Raw genomic sequence first — 9,828 nt, forward strand, 5'->3', positions numbered from 1 at the left:
AGTTAAAATTAAACAAACTAAAAAGTAAAAAGCAAACAAGAATTACTAATCAAAACAGGAAAATGCTCAACGTCAATATATCATTTCAGAAATCTAAAACAAAACAAAAAAATTAAATAATAGTTAAGAAAAAATTGAGAGGAAAAATAAGGTGGCAAATATTAATTAACTAACAGGGAGACCTGACATTGCCCGGGATTGAATGATGATCAATGAATATTTCACACTCCTATATTTTTATTGTCATCGAAATCCGTGAAATCGCCTGCGAGGAAGCTTCACATGCCTCCATGCAGTAACTTAGTCCAAAATATATGTTAGTCTACATTGCACTCTAGAGAACCTACTGTTTCTTTTATAAACTGATTTTATATAAACTTCTTTCCAGTTAACGAAAAAAAAACAGTAAGAAATTTATGTGTTGGGTTTTTGAACCTACAGCATACGTCATGCAAAAAACAAACAAACAAACAAACAAAAACACATAAATTTTCAAGTCTTATCAAAGTCTTTGCAGTTAATGAAATAATTAAGAAATTCACGTATTGAGTTTGAATTACCGGATCACGTCATGCAAAAAAAAAAAACAAAACAAAAAAAAAAACGAAAAAAAAAAAAACACGCTATAGAATTTTCGTGCCCTGTTGTTCTATCCTTATTGCTAATGGCTTATACGATGATAGATAAATTAAAATAACAGTTTCGATTATTGATTATCGGTAATTATCAGGGGTATTCTGAGGCAAAACAAGAAAGGTCACTCCCAGATTTATGCACTAAAGTTCTGTAAATTTAAAAGAAAATCTGTTCAGCTGTTTCGGAGTCTATAAGCATTGAACTCACACACACAGAGACAAAGTTGCATTTAAATAATTGTAGAGATACACAAAATGACCTGAAACCAACATACAAGTATCAGGAAGGTTTTATTAGATGTCCTAGTAGTTTGGCGGGCGGAAAGAATGCTAACACTTTGAATGTTACTGTGTTGTTTGTTTGTTTGTTTTTTGTACAAAGAAGTCACCGCTTATCCGAAGGTCACTCGAGGATAAGGGTTAAAGAGTGTACAGTAGTCAATGGGACAATATCGTAGCAATGGTTAATAGTGGAAATTTGGTAAATTGGATTACTTAAGGGAACAGCTCATCAAGAACTTGTTCACATTAGACTTGAAGACGACCATATTGTAGTCAGCTGGAAAGCAGGCAAACGGAAGAGAGTTCTACAGATGTGCAGTTCTAAGAAAGAAGCTTTGTTCATGGAATCTACGTTAAGGTTTAGGCACAAATAAAGAGTGGGGGAAATTATTGATAGTGGTGTCAACTAGACGAGTGTTTTTCGTGAAAGTTTGGCAAGGGGATACCATAGATTGGAGCTCAGACGAGTACTTACCATGAAAATAATGATTAAGCAAAGACATGCTCTCAACGTTTCTTCTGCGGGAAAGAGGTTGCAGGGAAGAGAAAGGGCATTCCCAATAGGCTACGAAGTTTATTTTATTTGTATAATTGCTATTAAAATCAACTGTTTAGCGATTCGTTTTATCTTAGTTGTTGGCAGAAAGGAAATAAAACAATCCAAAGTCAGAAGAGTCATATCGTGTCAGCATGATAGCCTATGCGTCTATAGTGAAATGCGTAACAATAATAATAATCAATAGAATGGGGATCTTTAGCAATTGGGAAAAGGCCAATTCCGTTTTGATAATATACATCAGATTGGCATTGCCTTTTCATAAGGTTTGACCTTTAGATGATTATTGCAACATTTGATGCTTTTGTTGTTTCAAGTCAGCACAAAGTTCATGCACTTCCTGTCATCAAACTGGCCTCCATTCAGATATAAAGTTCAAAATGATCGCCTCATTTTTCATTCAGAATATTGTGTTATTCTAGTCTTTGTTATTTTCTCCCTTTTTTAATGAAAGTACGAGGTGTTTTGTGTATAGATTTCTTTGTTTCCGTGAATGTCATACAGAAAGCGACCAAGAAAATGCAGCAAGTGTCCAGAAATTACGTGCATGATGGAGCGATTAAAGCGGTATTCACTCTAGCCGGGTTGAACTGGCTTCCTCTGAAATATGAAGTTTCATGGGAATACCAAATTTACAAGTGGTCACCAATCACTTGTTAGGGAAAATGCAGAAAGGTGTCGACGTCCTCCTACATACAGTGCCTAGCCAAACCAAACGTTGCTTAACTACAGTAATCTAATGAGAACCAGTGTGTCAAAATGATTAAATCATATAAGGCCGGGCATGTGACTTTAGATAAACTTTAATGCAAATCTGAAATATTTAAATTTTTATTTGTAATTGTTACCATATCTTACTGAAAATAGACTAAAATCTGATAAATATTTTTAATTCAAGTCTCGCATTTATTTATTTAATTTTTACAAAATCAGAATTTAAATTTTTTGTGACGAATTTCAATCTCTTTTTTTTTTTTACCTCCCTGGCACAAAACAAAATAAATAAATGTTTGGACTTTGTAGCTGTATTTGTGAATTCCTAATTTTTAAAAACGTTTTTCCGACCAAAATGTAAAAGACTACTACTTGGGATTGTGTCTAACATGGAACTGTAGGGAGTTGAACAGTGAAATGGCTGTTCACATTACATTTTAACTTCTGCACGTTAGTCCAGTCAAGGAAATAGGAAACAGGTAGGGAATTCCAAATTCTATCGAGGATAAAAATTATTAGAGTAGAAGGCTTTTCAGCATCTAGAGACCTCATTAGGGGTGGGATTTTGATGCTTATAGGGTTAGTTGAGGGTGTGTACGTCAAGGGAGCACATGTGTTATAAATTAATTGGAGCACATTCTATTGAGTTACTTGAAAAGCAGCCACAGGGATGTGGCATTGTGGCAATGGGACAAAGGTTAGAGTTCAGAATATTTTCAGACCCTGTTTCAAAGTGAGACATTAGTGGCACCAGCCCAGATGTGGAAACAATAATCCCTGGATGGGGGAAATTGTGGTCTTGTAAAGATATAGAATGCTCTCTAGTGTAAATAATTTTGTAGCTACTTTGCAGCAGCCTTGTCAAAGTCCTCAATGCATTTGTTCCAATTCATGTTGGATATTAATATTAGGCTGAGGAGTTTGAAAGACGGGCTCTCAGGTACGGCGTTATTTGTCATAAAATATACTGAACAACAAATAAAAAAATATCATTATACGTCAGTCCGACTGCCATGCCTTTTTTTAATGTTACATTTTCACCCCAAACAAGTACAGTGCCACTTTGATCTAGGAGGCGACTATCAGAGATATAAGTTGCAGGGATACTATGAAGGGAGTGGAGAAGCAACATGTCTGTTTCCATTACCCTTGAACTTCTGGATGTCAGTATAGTTGGGGATGCAAAAATCCAGAAGGGAATTCCAAAGTCTAGCAGTTGTGGTAAAGAAACTAGAGTAGAAGGCTTTCTTACATCTAGGAATCTCTACTGTGTAGGGGTGGGATTTTGCTGCTTGTCTGGTTTGTCCGGGGTATTTATCTTCAGGGAGTACAAGGGCTTGTAGTTCGTCAGAACATTCACCATTAAAATACTTGCAAAATAGACAGAGGTATCCAACATTTCGTCGATGGAACAGAGGTTGAAGCGCTTAGATGACAGTTCAGGATCTATCAGGTAGGCGACTCTCTTTTGAACCCTGACCAGTAGCAAATGCATGTCCAAATGTGACAATAATACTCCATACATGGGCGAATGGTGGTCTTATAGAAGTACAGGATACTTTCAGATGTAAGTAGCTTTCTAGCACGGGAGAAAGAGCCCACCTTCCTCACAGCAGCTGCGGCAATGCCCTCGATATATGTTCACTGTGAATGTTAGCTTGAGCGAAATACTTTCAGGTAATGTATCTTTAGTCATAGTTAATGGTGGTTGAGAAGGTTTCTTGTAATTATTAAATGAAAAGAGCTTAGTCCTGGCAGCATTGAACATTACCGTTCACTTTTGACTCCATTCAACTTGTGCATAACTGCTGCTAACGCTGAGACACATTTTCCCCCTGCTGTTCATAATAAGTGGAAGAGTTCATTATTATATGTAGGGTGGACATACCACAGCACTTATGATTTTTAATTCTCCAATAACGTTCTTATTGCTATAAAACAACATAACTCCTCAATACCCTTATATATTGTAGCCAAGAGAAGCCAATTTGGTAAGCAAAAAAAGAAGAAAAAAAACGTAAAAAGAAGGAGTAACTTTTATAATCAAGAATTATTTAAAAAGAAATAATAATCTACTGATATGCTGAAAGATACTATAACGAAATGAAAAGAAAACAAGACCAATAGTCATTTGTCGCGTGCTCTCGTGTAATGAATGAATGCGTGAATGTAGGATTGACATGAAATTCTTAACGATAAACTAAAATGACCGAAAAATCGGCTGAAATGACTTAAATAAATAAAAAGTAAATGACTTAGAATGACTTTAATGAACTTACTTGCGGTGTCTGATGTTAGGGCGGTGTCTGGTTTGGGGTGGAAGTGGATTGTTTTTGTTAGGGTGGTGTATGTTCACAGAGAGTGGGGGCCACCTTTTCTTCCCCTTTCCTTCTTTTGTTTTTCTTTTTTATTCTTTTGAATGAACCGGGGATAGGTGAGGTTGAGTTCCTTTCCCTCTCACTTGCGGATTCATCCTCAGAGAAGCAGTCTTTTCTCCGCTTGATCCCCGTCTCGATTGGTGTGGGGACCTTTGGATGTGTCTGCTTCTCTAGTTGCTGCTGCGGCTGTTTTTGTTGCTGCTGCTCTCGCTGGTGTCGTTACTGCTGCTGCTTCTGCTGCTTCTGCTGCACTTGCTGCTCTTGCGGCTACGGTAGTTATTGTTGCTACAGCTGTTTCCACGGCATCGGCTGTGGTGGCTATTGTTGTTGCTGCATTTGCAGAAGCTGCTGCCTTAATCTTTGGGCTGGTGGTGGGATGGTGGTGGAAGCGATTATGGGCTTCTGTTTTTGTCGCACTACTGTGTTCCATTCCTCCCCATTGGCCGCTGGGGTGGTTTGGATTTTCCTTGGAGCTGGGGTTGGTGCCGTGGTTGCAAGGGTTGTTGCTGCCTGTTTTGGCACGGGCGCTGTCTCAGGGGTTATGACCGTTTTTTGGGTCGTTTGATTAGGGATTAGGGTTTTGGCAGAACCAGCAGTGCGGACGACGGCCCTCCACCACTACCGTCATGCTGATGTCCTTGTATGCCAGCAGCGCTGGTATCGCCCAAACACCCTCTGATCTTTGTGAGCAATCTCTGATGATGACCCGTGTGAGAAGTCCAGGACGACTGGAAACAATGCCAAGATAAACGGAGAGCACATACAGCGCCTGGAAGTTCCAAATGGTCACCCATTTAGTATTGACCAGATTCAATGTTACTTAACTTCAGTAATCCAGTGAGAACTGGTGTGTCAACGTGACTATGGCGCATATATATATATATATATATATATATATATATATATATATATATATATATATATATATATATATATATATTGTTGAACAGTTAACATTGTTAAAAGTTGATTAGTTATTATCTATCTATCTATTTATTTATCTATTTAAAATAGTTTATATTGGGAGTTATTTATTTTTTATAGAATAAAGTGTAGCAATAGCAGTATCAGAATTTTTGTAGGAATTTTTGACACCCCTAACACGAAACTGCGAATACAATATAAAAATCTCGTAATTTCTCTGTTAAAAGTGGGTTATTTATTTTCTTTATGGATTATACTTCCAAAATAAACTATTACAGTTGTTTTAAAAGTAATAAAAATATTTTTTTTTTTAAAACAGTAATGAATTTTCCGAACTCAATATTTTTCAATTTTTAAACTCAATATTTTAAAATTTTTAAATTTTAAAAATCTATCAAAATTTTTCTATTGACTCTATTTTTACGATATTTTCAGGGTCAATGTGAAATTTTATGTTCTTTCCAATAAACCGAATATAATATTTTAGACAAACGTTTTTTTTAAATTCACGCCCCCCCAAGTGTCACCCATTTTCAACTTTCTCTTAAAAAGTAAATAATTAATTTATGTCGTGGAGTTTTATATATCACAAATTGAAGAGAAAAGGTCAATAAATAATATATTCAAATTTAAAACAAAAAAAAAATCGCTTTTTTAGAAATTTACCTGTAAAGTCCGAAGTTTAAAACCTTATTTTATAAGAACACATTGTTTCTTTCTGTCTTTTTTTTTTTTAATGAAACCTTGGTCCTTGCTCCTTTAATTGAAAAAAAATTAGGGCTTGAATTACATTTTTCGAGGAGTTATAAGCTTAGAAAGATAGGGGGTGAAATAATTCACGCCTCTCATTTTGAAATGTCTATTAAAAAGTAAATAATTAATTTATGTCGTGGAGTTTTATATATCACAAATTGAAGAGAAAAGGTCAATAAATAATATATTCAAATTTAAAACAAAAAAACAAATCGCTTTTTTAGAAATTTACCTGTAAAGTCCGAAGTTTAAAACCTTTTAAAAAAAAGAAAACACATTGTTTTTTTTTTTTTTTTTTAATAAAACCTTGGTCCTTGCTCCTTTAATTGAAAAAAAAAAAATTAGGGCTTGAATTACATTTTTCGAGGAGTTATAAGCTTGGAAAGATGGGGTGGAATTATTCACTATTTTCACGAAATTTCTGACACTGCTAGTGTAGCAATGTCTTTTAGCTTAAGATGTTTACATAAATTAGCTAGGTTAACTATAAATAAAATAACCTTGAAGAGGCGTACGTGACGGATAGGTCACACGTAAGGGATATGTGCGCTTTTTGAATGATGACGTAACAGAACTGAGTTCAAGAGGTCGGGAGTTTTAGTGAGGCGAAGAGTCGGGAGTTGATCACGGGAGTGAAAAGACGGCCAGGAAGCGGGCTGAGAAGAATAAGCGTGTAGACGAACTTCAGATTCTTGTGAAACCCATTTGAGACAACTGAAATAAATTTATATTATAAAAATATAAAGTGTTGTTCAGTGGTTTCACAAAAGAAGGAAGAACAGATATCTCAATTGAATGGTGCTGGTCATTTCATGTTCATGACGGAGCTCAGCAGAAAGATAGAAGAACTCAAAAAGAAAGAAGTTATGAAGTATATATTATTCTACTTATATATAAACTGTAATATATACCCGTGTGATAACTCTCTGATACAACATGACTCAGTTTATATGGCGATATCATCTAAACAAAATAATACATACAATTTTTACGTTTATACCTGATCCTTTTATAAGAAAAAATCTCCCCACTACTCTCAATACAATATAACAGTTTTAATATCTCAACCACCGAATATATAACATTTGACGGGCTTTATCAATGATTATATAATAATATAACATATACTTTATATATCAACACTGTAGATAGGTTAAAATGTCCTTTCATTTCGTAATAAAAAATGTTTAATGCTAAGCTACATGGAGACCATCATCCGCCAAAATATTTTGGATTGTTTTGTATATTTTTCAAAATCTGACGGAAGAAATAAAAGGAGAAATAGAATGAAGTTAATAATCATCTAATGGTCATCTTTTTTTTTTTTGCATTATTTCTGTCGGATCTTATTACATTTGTGCAGCTAGTTTCAGACACGCTCCAAACGTTCATTTCTGACATGGGAGTCAGTTTTATTTCAACTGAAAAGGTCAGTGTTCAGATTTGAAAATTAGATATACTTATATAATCGATACAACTAACGTTAAACAAACTGAATGGAAATGTTGTTGGATAATCTAATGTTCTATGTTAGATAATCTGCTTGTTTAGTCAAATGTAGAAAGTCTGTGTTATACCCCATGCCAAGTGTTGAATAGCAAATGATGAATGAGAGATTCCAAAAACTCTGATTGGTCAACTAAGACAATCCTCCCCCCATCTCCTCTTCCTCCTCTCATCATCATCATAACTTAATTTTATATGCTGGCATCCGTTAAATAGCTTCTAGAAGCTATCTTCCCTCTGTCCAGGCATTTATTTATCCCTCTTCCTCTTAAGTCTATTTTTATCACTTCTTCAGATGTTTTTCTCTGACTTTCCCTCTGAATTGGATCTATTACCTACATTTATTAATCCCAAAACTTTTATCTATTCTTTCAACAGAACCAAACATCTCCCTATACAGTCCAGATTTAATATTCCTTTAAGGTCATCAGAACTTAATCTTTCTTTAAGACTCAAATTAGCTTTCATACTATTCTTATATAATTTCGCTCCATGCAAAGCATGTCCTCAACTTTCACAGAACTTACTTTTTCACACTTGGAGTCGAAAATGTGAATTAAAATTTTCCTGGTTAACAATTGATAGTTATTTATAAGCCATTTGTTTGTTCACAACTTGCTGGTAGAGCAGGCGCTGCCCCCGAGATATGGTAAATAGAATAATTTAAAAAAAGTTAATTTCAAAAATATTTTTATGGAAGTCGCTCCAGACAAGGCATGAAGCTATTTGATGTAAGGAGCTAAATAGACTGAAAGATTATTAAGTTAAAATATAATAGAAATGGAAGAGAAAGATAGAATCAATTACAAGTTCTATTTTTCTGACAAACACCATTATTTTATGGAAGAAAAGTAATCATCTTTGTCTTAATAGTATTGACTCGGACAGGCAGTTATTATTTCGAAAGAAATATCATTATTAACAGTAAATTATACAAATTCATGTAGAATTCACTATGGAGTTTCCCTGCAATCTCTACTAGTATTTATATAAATACTGAAATAGTTTCAGAATACTCAATAATCATAAAAACAAATAATTATAGAAAGAATTTGTAAGCATTTCTATGTATTTGCATACGTTATTTTATGTACTGTCATATTTTTGTACAAAACAGCCTCCACACGATTGCTCTGCATACTAGACACTAGTAGTTTCTTAGGGTTATCAAGAGAGAATATGCATGTTCGGGGTCTTCTTCTCGATGCTGTTTTGGACACCGGCCTCTTTTACTGAACATATGGCTCTACCTACTTAATCGACTACATGACGACATGTTAGCATTGATGACGTGAACTGACAATGTAACCATTAAACTTGTGTGTGTGTGTGTGTGTGTGTTTAAAACGGCACTAACTCTATTTGGGCTTATCTGGCTTCCTCCAAAGGGGGAAGTTCCATGGAAGTATGAAATTCACAAGCGATTCTCAGTCGCATGCATATCCCCGTTAGGGGAGATAGCGACGTTAGGTTTTTGTAACTCTTGCAGGAAGATGTAGACGTCCTCCAACATACAGCACCTGGACTTCCCAAATTGGTCACCCATTTTAGTAATGACCAAGCTCAACGTTGCTTAACTTTGGTGATCTGATGGGAACCGGTGTGTCAACGTGATTATGCTATATCAAACATGAAACTGTTAATGTAAGAAAACAGATTTTTTCACAGAAATATTAACATCAATGCCGATGTATTGATGATACGAAGTAAAAATTCTTCAATTTTTAACATTCTCGAACACATTACTTTTTTTGATGTTCTCTCTCTCTCTCTCTCTCTCTTTTTCTTTCTATCTCCCTTTCTCTCTCTCTCTCTCTCTCTCTCTCTAATTTTTATTCAAACTTTTGCAAATGTTTAATAGGATAATCTAAAGAGAGAAGAAAAGAAAAAAACGTTTGATTTGGTTTTAACAGTATTCTTTTAATATTTATATAACAGTATTCTTTTAATATTTATATAACAGTATTCTTTTAATATTTATCAGTAATAAGGAAAGAAAGTAAATTTTGCTTGAATTAAAAATTAACTAAAACTTTGGCTCCTGCTGATCCGAAGTGAATAAATATTCGAGTATTTTTAT

The 9,828-nt window shown here is 34.7% G+C and overlaps 1 pseudogene; it reads right to left on the reverse strand.

Annotated features, from left to right (window-relative positions):
* Positions 1–9,256: 9,256 nt before the first annotated feature.
* On the reverse strand, positions 9,257–9,375 carry LOC145292668 (5S ribosomal RNA; annotated as a pseudogene).
* Positions 9,376–9,828: the final 453 nt, after the last annotated feature.

Source organism: Euprymna scolopes, chromosome 13 (genome assembly GCF_053919585.1).
Source record: "Euprymna scolopes isolate OS-2025 chromosome 13, ASM5391958v1, whole genome shotgun sequence".
Classification (NCBI taxonomy): Eukaryota; Metazoa; Mollusca; class Cephalopoda; order Sepiida; family Sepiolidae; genus Euprymna; species Euprymna scolopes.